At 40.1% G+C, this 12299-nt stretch overlaps 1 protein-coding gene across 7 annotated transcripts in view; it reads right to left on the bottom strand.

Annotated features, from left to right (window-relative positions):
• LOC5577718 (high affinity cAMP-specific and IBMX-insensitive 3',5'-cyclic phosphodiesterase 8) overlaps window positions 1–12299 on the bottom strand; it is a 730891-nt gene that overhangs the window by 552835 nt on the left and 165757 nt on the right. The gene's annotated exons all lie outside the window — the stretch shown is intronic.

Genomic DNA, 12299 nt, shown 5'->3' with positions numbered 1-12299 from the left:
CTCTAAAAACGACCCAAAAATCCCCAATCCCGTTGTGCAAAACCCGAAGGCAGCCGTCTGTGATGCTATTACGGGGAAAAACAAACTGCCCCATCGTTTCCACCCGCTGTGACCCTTCAGAACCTGCCCGCATTGTGTACATGCTAGGATGACTTAATTTCGGATGAATAAGTCATGGACGAGCTAAACGCTAATATTGATATACGGCAATCGGGGCGTGAAATTCGCGTGAATTTTCATACCCGGCCCGCACGTAAACCATCATCGGTTGATGCTGGTTCGCTGCGAATCTCAGCCCCTTCTTGCTTTCCCCCACACGGTTTTCCAACCCAAAACAGGGGTAACGAGTGAGTACAAAATTTGCCCTCATCTCCGGGCATCCTTTTCAATTTGTGTTTCGGAGAAATCATGTAGAGCTTATCCGAAACATCGACCCCCCATTCAGGGCCTCGATCTTTACCTGTCAACTCAGATATGCAGCCTGCGAGAGTGTGAGATCGATGCCTAGTAGAGTAAAGTGTGGCAAAAGATTCAAAGCAAATGTTTTAAATGTTATGGTGGTTCAAATGTAATTCAATTAATTTACTTTCATTTCAAAATTTATCGAAATGGATCGAGTTTTGGAAAAGTTATGGCTATTTGTTAATTTTAGACGTAGAAATTGCATGGGCCAAATAAAATCTTTTCCGATTTTTTTATGTGAGGGTATTGTTAGGCCTATCATAAGAACTATTAATATTGAAACTGGGGGCCCAGATAGCCGTAGCGGTAAACGCACAGCTATACAGCAAGACCAAGCTGAGGATCTTTACGGGTTGGAAATTTTCTCGACTTTCCAGAGCTTAGAGTATCTTCGTACCTGCCACATGATATACGCATGCAAAAATGATCATTGGCATATTAAGCTCTCAGTTAATAACTGTGGAAGTGCTCATAAGAAAGCTGAGAAGCAGGCTCTGTCCCAGTAGGGACGTAACACCAGAAAGAAGAAGAAGAATGTTGAAACTATTACATATAACTTAAACTAGGTAAATATTTTGACACAAGATAGCTCAGAAAAATTGTAACTTATATGTGAAAGTTCATTGTGTGGTATGTATTAATTTTCTAACGTAGTTTTGCTAGAAATATTGATTATTCCACTTTCTAAGGTCGAACTTTTGCCCCACTAGTGGTGAAAAAGTTAGTCGGTGCGGTGCGAATGGTAACGTAAGCAGGATGCTGTCACTCAAAGTTGAACAGGAAACACAATTCGATTTGATTCTTCGTGAACATCATTTTCACTAGAGACTATCGGATGGAGCGAAGTGTGCAACGTTATCTTGTCAAAGCGATGAAAATATTCTAGAATGCACTGGTGCATAGTGGGCAAACAGCCCAGAAACTGATCATTCAGTGCGCATTGTACCCTCGTGTTGTGCGTACATAATTTTTTTCTGCTCTTGGATGTTTTTTAAAACTACCTAAAGTAATAAAAAAATAATTTTCAGTGCTTTCAGTGCAAGTGTTTATTTGAGCCCGTGCCTACGATTTGGACCCGTTAGCGAAAGCTACCGGTTATAATGAAAAAAAAACCTCTTAGAAGGTCACTTCTTTTTTCGTTTATTCACTGAATATGATTGCAACCACAAACAAAAGGAAAGATGAACCTCTGAATTCACAAATTCCTTCCAAAAAGTAGGCTTTAAAACTGTCAGTAACCTGAAAAAAAAAAGAGAAGAGACTGTCGCGTTTTGCCGGAAACTCTTAAACATCACGAACATCTTCTCAAACATCTTGAAGAGAAAAAGCATAAATTTTATACTTATGACGACAAAACTGAACGTTTCTTCATGTTCGTCTTTAAAGGACTCTCAAGTGACTATAAGTCACCTGAAGAAACCAAAAATGGAAGAAATGATTTGCTTGGATTTTTCCCAGTCCAAGTAATCATTATGATAAAGAGAACCAAAATCAGACATTCTTCGGAAAGGTCCTTCTAAAGAATTAATTTAGTTCACTTCAACAAAATTGATCGCAATGATATTTAACCTTTAGAAAACGCAAGATCTATATTCGATGTCCGTATGACATGAAAACATCTCCAGAAACCTGAAGCTAATTTTCATAACCCCACTCAGTGCCGTCGGTTTCAAAAGAGATGTCATTGCAGCATGGATGCTAAATGTACACAGTACCAAAAAATGTTGTGATTTACGTCTTTTTGGATGCACATAAAAGAAGCGAGCCAAATGACGTAAATTTGTGTCGGATTGAAATTACATTAGTGTCTGATTCGGGAAATATCGATAACAGTCCCATTGTTTTCGTGTCCTCTAACATGTAAAATTACATTTTTTGTTCAACACATCTTCAAGGACACGTTTTTGTGTCGTTCCATCACTTACATCATGTATCATTCAGTCATAACCAGAATTACGTCCACAGTAATTTTCATTATTTTTAAGAGTGTAGGTATTATTTGCGGAGGTTCTTCTCACGCTAAGGACGTCTGTCGTGTGAAGGAAGATACCAAAATGTATGTATGCGCAAATTTCGAAGGCAACCATAAGTGTAACATTTGGGATTGCTCTTCGCGCAAATAAATCATTGAGGCTCGTACCAAACAGATGAACGGCAACGTTTTGTGTAGCCGGAATTTCTCAGGCAGAATCTCCAACAATTCTCATTTTAAGTTAATGATCGCTTTCTTATAAATCATGAGTATATCCCACATAAAGACGTTATGCAAAAGGCCGTTAGGCATAATGGACGTTTGGCATAAAACAAGATTCTGACAAACGTGTTTAATGGAAACAAATACTGCGACCGAATGTATCATTGTTCTTTTTTTTATCTATTTCATTTATTTGGGGCTCAATCGCGTTTAACGCTCTACGGAGCCGAAACTCATTTTTTGACGTTGGATAACGTCTTACGGCAACATACTGGGGTACAATTTCGAAAAACGAAAAATCGCTCGCGTCACGAAAAGTGGTTAGATTTTGACTGTTAATAACTTACTAACGCCCGCATAAATTTTCAAGATTCTTGCACCAATCGATTGCAAATCTTTCTACGAATCTACTCAAATAATGAAAACTATTGATTTTCATGACTAAACTATTGAAAAATAGGTAAATATCGAGGCATGTCTTATTTTTCATAGAAAAGCACATTTTTCTTGCTGTTATAAGGTTTTGACGTTTTGAAGTTTACATGTGCCGTAATTTCGGGTGAAATTGATCATTTTTCATGGTTTTTCGTGTCTGTTTTCAATCATGTTGAAAATGCCAAACAACTGAATACAAGTACGACGGTCAACCTCTTTGGCTCATGTGCCAAAATGTTATAACAAATGTGGTTTTAGTGCTAAAAATCATCCCTTAAATAGAAAATCGGGGAATCCCATTTCGGGGTGAAATTGATCACTTGTCAATGCGATTATTGTTATTTTTTGAAACGACTCTACATAATGAATATGAGCTCCCTGAATTCGAATATTCTTGCAAAATGCTTAATAATGCAATATGTAAAGAAATAATGAATAGTTAATTTCAAGAATTGTGATAAAAACGCCTAGATGTAGGCAATTTCTTAAGGAAAAACCTGATATCTAACAGAAATTTAATTATTTCAACCGTATGAGCTAATTGGTACCAGTTTAGAAGATGAAATCGGGCTCGGGGATATATTTTAAGCATCCTTACAAACTTTACTTACAGTGACCCCACAGTTATGGATCAACTAAGGGTCATTTTTCAGAACAAAATATGATTAAAACACATGGTGATACTGTACAAATTAAAATTACCTTCCTGACCATGTAGAAAATAGTTGTTTTCGAGAATACAGCTCAAAATTCTCGGTTATTTACCAAAAAGTGTCGATTTCAATAGAAATTCCAAACGATGTCCACCCCACAGATGTGGATCAGTGGGAGAGGAGGATTCTATTATGGATCAAATCGACTCATATCATGGATCAAAACACTATAACAGCAATTTATCTGCGAAGTAAACGAATGGTGTGTTAGGGAAAGCATACGTTTTGGCGTTTCTTTCGGAATCGTCTTATCTTTGATTCAACTGTGGTATGGGTTTCAATGCCCCAAAGATATGAATCAACGCTTCTGGGAATACGGTTGACATTTTATTTCATACGGACGGAAAAAATATACTTAAGCATATTATGATTGATTACGATGCTGTACAGATTTATGGTTAACGTAGGTAAAATGTGTTCTGCTAAATTGCACCTGTATTTGATGAGATATTCCCGTTTTATTCCAACTCTGATCCATACCTGTGTGCTATCCATAATTGTGGGGTGACTGTACTTTGAAAAATTCCGTTGTCATCGTCGCTACCTACATGCAAATGCATGCTAGAGCGATCAGAGTATCAATTTGTCAAACAAAGAGCTAAAACTAATCAGCAACAGCTAACTAGAAAACTAATCAACCAACATTATAATTGATAAATAAATTAATAAATCAATTAATAGTTATAGATGAAGTGTCTCTGGTCAGTGTTGACCAGACTCATTTCCCCGAAATTCGAATTGTGAAGCCATGAACTGTTATAACTGTGCGTTGTATTCCTGAGATGGAGGGGGAGGTGGTTGGGCTTAAGTGTTGCACATGGGATCCGACAGTTTCGATCTCGGTGGGCCGCAATTCAAGTTTCGGTGAAATGATTCGCACTCACTCACTCACTCATTTCATTTCACCGAAACTTGAATTGTGGCTCTCCGGGATCAAAATTGATCGATTTTGTGTGCAGTACTCAAGCTTAACCATCTGCTTTTCTATCTTAGGAGGATAGAGCATGGCTGTAGTAGTTCGTGGCTTCGTAGTTCGGAAAATGTTATTTTCGGGGAAATGAGTCTGAACAACACTGTCTCTGGTTGTAACTCTTTTACATTGAATGACCCATTTTGTTTGAAATTGTACTGCAATTCAATTTAAGCGCGTTCTCCACGGATACGACGAGTCAGTTGGATGTCCTTCGGTATGATGTCTCTACATTTCTCCGGATACCACTACGAAGCAGAAAAAGTTCTTCATGGTGCGGAACTTCTTCGAGTATAACGGTCTATCGGTGTTGAAGTGTTATCCGAACCAAACTTACACGACAGATTTTCTGTGCTAACACACAATGTCCACAATAGGACGGAATTGACATGCAACAAATAATATGAAAATTGATTGGATTTTTATCAGTAGAAATCTCTCATAAGTTTGTGCCGGTCTCGAGCCAGGAAATAGATGAAGCTAACGTTATCCAACGTCAACTTGGCGGTTGTATCTCGGAAACAACCTCTTACTTTTGTACTTTTACAATTTATTTACTTTTTAGTACCAAAATTAGTAAGGGATGGAGCCAGGGTACTCGTGGCAACTCGAGGTTAGTGGTCACAATTTTTTAAGGAGGGACATGGTAGGGATTGAGATCAGGGTTCTCTGCTGCTCATCCGGGAGGTATATTGTGGTAGCTCGATTAACGTATCATGGCGTTGGTACCAAATTCATGCAGGTCTTCGTCTGCCGGATGGCCAGGATCCTCAATCCAACACAAAAGGGACAACACAAAAAAAAAAAAATCTGGAGAAGAGAACACAAGAGAATTAAACTTTTATACAAGACAGGCGAAGGAAATCGTAAATTGCGACCATATAAATGAAATCGTGGGTGCCCAACACATCTCTAACTGAAACATAGGGTTGTCTACCTCGGGCCACAAGGGTATCCAAAAGTTGCGCTCTGGAGGCGTCCATATCCGGGCACTGCCAAACTACGTGGTCGATGTTATCATAACCGGAACCACACCTATTACAAACATTGCTCAGCGCGAGGTTAATTCTGTGTAGATGTGCATCTAGCGAGTAATGGTTGGACATAAGTCTTGACATCACGCGAATGAAATCTCGACTTACGTCCAAACCTTTCCACCAGGCTCGCAAGGAAACTCTAGGAATTATGGAATGTAACCACCGTCCCAGTTGGCCATTTAGCCAATCGCTTTGCCAACCGTGAAGAGAACTTTGACGTACTAAATGAAAAAATTCATCGTGTGAAATTCGTCTATCATAAATCTCACCTTCCTCAGCGCCCACCTTTGCGAGAGAGTCCGCCTTCTCATTGCCATAAATTAGGCAATGTGAGGGGACCCATACAAAGGTAATCTTATATGATCTTTCGACCAGTGCACACATCTGCTCTCTTATTTTTGTAAGAAAGTAAGATGCATGCTTAACAGGTTTCATCGATCGGAGTGCCTCAATAGAACTGAGACTATCCGAGAAGATGAAGAAGTGGTCTGCGGGCATATTTGAGATCATCCCCAAAGCGAAGTTGATTGCTGCCAGCTCAGCAACATAAACCGTGCAAGGTTCCTGAAGTTTTCGGAAGGCGGAAGAGTTTTCATTGAAGACACCGAAGCCAGTGGATCCATTGATACGGGACCCGTCAGTGAAATATCTCCTGTAGGAATCGACATTCTGGTACTTTGCATTAAAAATACGTGGGATAGTTATACATCGAAGTTGATCTGGAATTCCATGAATAGCTTGTTTCATGGTCAGATCGTATTCAACAGAGGAACTGTCATTGGTGAAGCGTACACGTGGAGGGTTATAACACGGAAGGCTAATGTCAGACGACATATAGTAGAGATATACTCTCATGAATTTCGACTGAGTATTCAGTTTAAGCAATTCTTCGAAGTTTTCGATGACGAGTGTGTTGCTCACTCCACACTTAATAAGTATTCTTAGCGAGAGCTCCCAGAATCGGTTCTGTAGTGGTAAAACCCCTGCCAGAACCTCTAAGCTCGCATTATGTGTCGAGTGCATACACCCTAAGGCGATACGCAAACAACGATATTGAAGTCGTTCCAATTTAATCAGGTGGCAGTTTGCTGCTGAGAGAAAACAGAAAGAGCCATACTCTAGAACAGAGAGAATGGTTGTTTTATAGAGTTTTATGAGGTCATCCGGGTGAGCACCCCACCATGTTCCGGTAATTGTTCGTAGAAAATTGATCCTTTGTTGGCATTTTTCCGTTACATACCTAATATGGGTTCGCCAAGTGCCTTTTGAATCAAACCAGACCCCAAGGTATTTTGTAGTCAAAGATTGGTCGATGTCTGTTCCCAAAAGCTTAAGCTTCAGTTGGGCTGGATTCCGCTTCCTAGAAAATACAACCAGTTGAGTTTTTTGCGGCGCAAACTCGATCCCTAAATTTCTAGCCCAAATGGATAGATTATCAAGGGAATTTTGCAATGGTCTTTGCAGGATTTCCGCTCGTGGGCCCTTCATAGAGACCACAGCATCATCTGCAAGTTGTCTAAGCGTGCATGGTTCTTCCAAACAGTTGTCAATATCTTTAACATAAAAATTATAAAGCAAGGGACTTAGACATGAGCCTTGGGGAAGGCCCATATAGCTAATTCTGGAAGTTGTCAGTTGACCGAGAGTGAAGCTCATGTGTTTTTCTGACAACAGATTGTACAAGAAATTATTCAATGTTCCAGGAAGTCCACTATTGTGCAAGTTTTCTGACAATATTTCTATGGAAACTGAATCAAAAGCGCCCTTAATATCCAAGAAAACCGAAGCCAATTGCTCCTTGTCAGCAAAGGCTAGTTGAATATCTGATGAAAGCAACGCTAGACAATCATTTGTTCCTTTGCCCTTGCGAAAGCCAAATTGAGTACTGGAAAGCATATTGTTTGATTCGACCCAGTGGTCAAGTCGCGAAAGGATCATTTTTTCTAACAATTTCCTTAAACATGATAACATAGCAATCGGGCGGTATGAGTTGTGATCGGACGCTGGTTTCCCAGGCTTTTGAATAGCTATTACTTTGACCTGTCGCCATTCAGGTGGAACAATGTTGTGTTCCATGAATGAGTTGAACAGGTCAAGCAACCGTCTTTTAGCGATATCGGGGAGATTTTTAAGAAGATTGAACTTAATCATATCGCGTCCCGGAGAGGAGTTGTTTGATGAAAGAAGAGCCATAGAAAATTCCAGCATAGTGAATGGTCTGTCCAAAGAATCGTCTCTTGGAGTTTCCCAAAAAGGCGGATGAGCTGGAACTGAGTCTGGACAGACCTTTTTTGCGAAGTTGAATATCCAACGATTGGAGTATTCGTCACTCTCATTTGAGGTTGAGCGGTTTCGCATGTTGCGAGCCACTCTCCAAAGCGTCGTCATTGAAGTTTCTCGTGAGAGGCCATCGATGAAACGTCGCCAATAGCTACGCTTCTTCGCTTTAATAAGATTCTTCAGTCTTTTTTCGAGCTTCGAGTACTCTAAATAAAGTTCTGAGGTACCATATCTACGAAAAGCTTTAAAGGCATTAGATTTTTCTCGATACAACTGAGTGCATTCATCATCCCAACCAGGTGTGGCTGGTCGTCTTTTGAAGGATGCACTTGGAACTCGTTGTTTTTGGGATTCTAATGCACTTTTATAAATCAATTCTGTTAGGAATCGATACTCATCCAACGGTGGGAGAGTGTTGAATGATTCGATACCCAAAGTTACCGCTGATGCAAATTTTTGCCAATCGATATTCCTAGTGAGGTCAAAAGGAACCTGAATTGACTGTTCTGACCTTTCACAATTATTTCTGATAGAGGTTATTATGGGCAAGTGATCACTACCATGGGGATCATCAATCACCTTCCACATGCAATCGAATGATAGTGAACTTGAACCCAAAGATAGGTCAATGCGACTTTCTTTGCCGTCGGATGAAATACGTGTCACTTCACCTGTGTTCAAAATGTTCAAGTTGAAATCGTCGCATAAGTCATAGAAAATAGCCGCTCTATAATCGTCATAAGATTCGCCCCATCCAGTACCGTGTGAATTCATATCACCCAGTATTAAAACCGGGAATGAGAGCATGGAGACCGCGTTCCAAAGATGACGGCGGTTTATTGAAACTCTTGGAGGAATATAAACAGAAGCTACGCAAAGATCTTTACCCTTTACGTTTATTTGGCAAGCAACGATTTCTATGCCTGGATGAGTCGGGATGGGAATTCTGTAGAATGAATGGCACTTTTTGATCCCTAAAAGCACACCCCCGTAATTATCATCTCGATCCTGGCGTATAATGTTAAAATCGTAGAAGTTGAGATTATCTTCGGAAGAAAGCCATGTTTCACAAAGTGCAAATATATCACAATCGGAATTGTGAAGCAAAAACTTAAATGTGTCTAATTTAGGTTTTAGACTATGACAGTTCCACTGTAGCACAGTGATTATATCTTTTACCTCACTTGATGAATTATCCATCGAAAGATATGATCGAAGCAAGGAGGGGCCACGAGATAGTCAATTCCCTGAGATATTCTTCTATTGCGGGGAGAAAAAGGTCGAGTATGCCTCTGAATGAGTCTGAAACTCCGAGAGCATTACATATGCGATCCACAAGGGCCGTAAAAGTTATCAGTCCTCGCTTAGCCCGGGGGGTTTTCGAAGAAGAGCGAGGGACTTCAGTAGCTTTTTTCTTGCTATCTTGTCTAGAGCTTCTTTTCGAAGTGTATTTAGTCGGTGGAGGCAGGGGCGGCAGATCTTTGCTGCAACACGGGACGGAAGCATCAAAGACCTGGTTTTTCGGTATTTTCAAATTTGCCCCACTTCCTTTGGGATTAGGCAAACCTTTGAGGGAAGATTTCATTACCTTACGGCGCAGTCCTGGAGAAGATGGAGACTTCCTTTTTCCGGGTGCGTGTACCTCCGAAGAATCTCCCCCATCGGTTTCGCCGTCGTTCGCTTCATCGGAAGACAACTCTTGAAAAGAGTTACCAACTGGGATGGCTGATGAAGACTCTTCTGCGGACGTTTTTAAAGATTTTACCATTTCCGCATATGTCTTCTTGGAGCGCTTCACAATGGAGCGACTCTCATTTCGAATGCGCCTTTTGTATGCCGGGCACTTCTGCAAGTCATGAAGATCCTCACGACAGTAGCTGCATTTTTCAGCTTCCTGTGTGCAATCATCTTCCAAATGAGCTTGGTTGCATTTGCCACAACGGGGCTTGTTGTCGCAAAAGCTAGCACTATGACCAAGCTGTTTGCAGTTGGTACAATTGAATACCTTCGGCACGTAAAGGCGCACTGGGTAAAAAACACTATCAATGCAAACAAATTTCGGGAGAACGGAACCAGGAAAAGTTACACGAAACGAGGCTGACGGCGAAACCACTTTCTTATTTCCTTCCATGGAAACTGATTGTAATTGTTTACAATCCAGTATAGCCACATCAGGAATGGACCGGTTCTCAAAAACGCCTTTGCCAGTCTTAATGTCTTCGCATGTCAGACTCGCGTCGATGATTTTCCCTTCCACCTCAACCTATCTGGCCAAAATATACACATAATATTCCACAGTAAAAGCTTCATGCTGAGCAATCTCATTCGCTGCTTTGTAACTAGGTGCAGTTACACGCAGCTTGGATTGCTTCACTTGGTGAATAACGGTCCCAGGATATTTACGCGTCAGCTCTCTAGAGATCGAGAGCACATTCAAAATCTTATTTTTGCGCCGGAAATAGACAACCCAAGGCCCAGCCGAAGATGGTTGATAAAACCGCGTTCGAGCAACGAGATCTTTAGGAGGCGTATCGCCTCCATCCGATTCGTCCAACAAAAACAAAAACAAAACAAAAATAAAGTTAAAAAAAAAAAACAGAAAAAATATGTGAGAAAAAAAACTTAATTGATTAGTGGACTATTTTGTACACACCTCCCCTATTTGGTCGAAAGAATCACAACACCGGGAGAGAGACAAAGGCGAAGCGAAAAACAACCTTGAACTTAACAATCTTTGTTCGGTGATGCAAAAGGAATAATCCACATATTCAAAATAAATAAAAATAACCACAAAAAAAAAATAAAAAATATATATATAAAAATAAACCGAAGAAGAAAGAAAAAATAAACCGAAAAAAAATAAAGCGAAAAAAAAAAGTTGATCACCTTGGTCCGTAAACCTTAGTTTGGAAACCACTGGGAATTTAGGCAGAAAAACAACAACCACGTGATACACGAGGAATGGGGGAAACAATAGAGCGAATGGAATATACTTAACGAAACTACTGGCGTGCTTGGATGCTCTGGCTGCTGTTGTTGCTACTGTTCGTCGCACCCGTTGCCGCCGCCGCCGCCACCACCACCTTCGGTCTCGCTGTAGTGTGGTTGGTTTGGCTCAGAATTGGCGATGATTGATTCTGATGATGATGATGCTACGTTGAAAAGTACACCTGTAACCCTTGTTACAAGTGTCTCCTTCCTTCACGGCGATCACGAATATCGTTTTGTCCTCGGTGGGATGACTTGGGATATAAAAACCCACTAATTACACTATTAAGTGGGGAAAAAACTCCACCAGCTACAAAGCGATGCGGTAAACACAACCGGCTGCTGTAAGCGATCGGTAAGGAATGTATCATTGTTCTTAAAAACACTCAATTGAAACATTTTTCAATGCATTTTAAAGCTATTTTATTGCATATCTGAGTTTCGAAGCAGACTTCAGTATTTAAGCAGCAAATACACAGTATCTACTTGGAACTAAGAGTAGTAGCGATTGCGAGCAAGTATCTTGATAGGAAATAATTATCATAATTTTGAACTTTGTCTATCTGATTTCCTTGCTTCTTTAATTGAGTATTCTTACTTTTATTGTTGGAAAAATGAACCAGCAATCAAACCTGCAGTATATCTGATTTCTCTTTTTTTCCAAAATCCTAACTACCCCCATATGATTTGCTTTAAGGTGAAGGTGAATCGAAGCCAAACTTCAAATTTTCAAGAGCACATATCTGGAGAACCTGTAACAAAGTTACAAACTTTCCTTCTTGAAAAAAACAAACAAAATATTCCTTATGCTGTAAAAAAAATGTTTTCGATCCCTGCCTAAATTAAATTCTGTTGCATACGAAATATGCCCTCGTCTAAACCTACAGCGAAAGCGTTCCCACTCTCTGATTCCGATCCAATGCAGATTAAAGACAGTTCAAGTCGGCGGTTTTCGATACCGAGAGTGAACGGATGTAGAACACGATCACTAAACAATAGCCTCGCGATACGATATAGGATGAAAGGTCCAGAAAACAAGATTAAAGGGTCTTTTAGTATTTGTCCACCGAAGAGTAAGGTTGCCCTCTAGAGAAGTGCAAAAATTTGTGAAAGTTACTTACTGAAAAAGTGATTAAGCAATACAATTGTAAAACCTTATGATTTGCCAGTGATTATTAGACTGTAAACCCAAGTGAAATAAATCTAGTGAGAACGGAGTA

Source organism: Aedes aegypti, chromosome 2 (genome assembly GCF_002204515.2).
Source record: "Aedes aegypti strain LVP_AGWG chromosome 2, AaegL5.0 Primary Assembly, whole genome shotgun sequence".
Classification (NCBI taxonomy): domain Eukaryota; kingdom Metazoa; phylum Arthropoda; class Insecta; order Diptera; family Culicidae; genus Aedes; species Aedes aegypti.
Note: the sequence above shows the minus strand (reverse complement) of the source record. Positions and strands in the feature narration are given on the sequence as shown.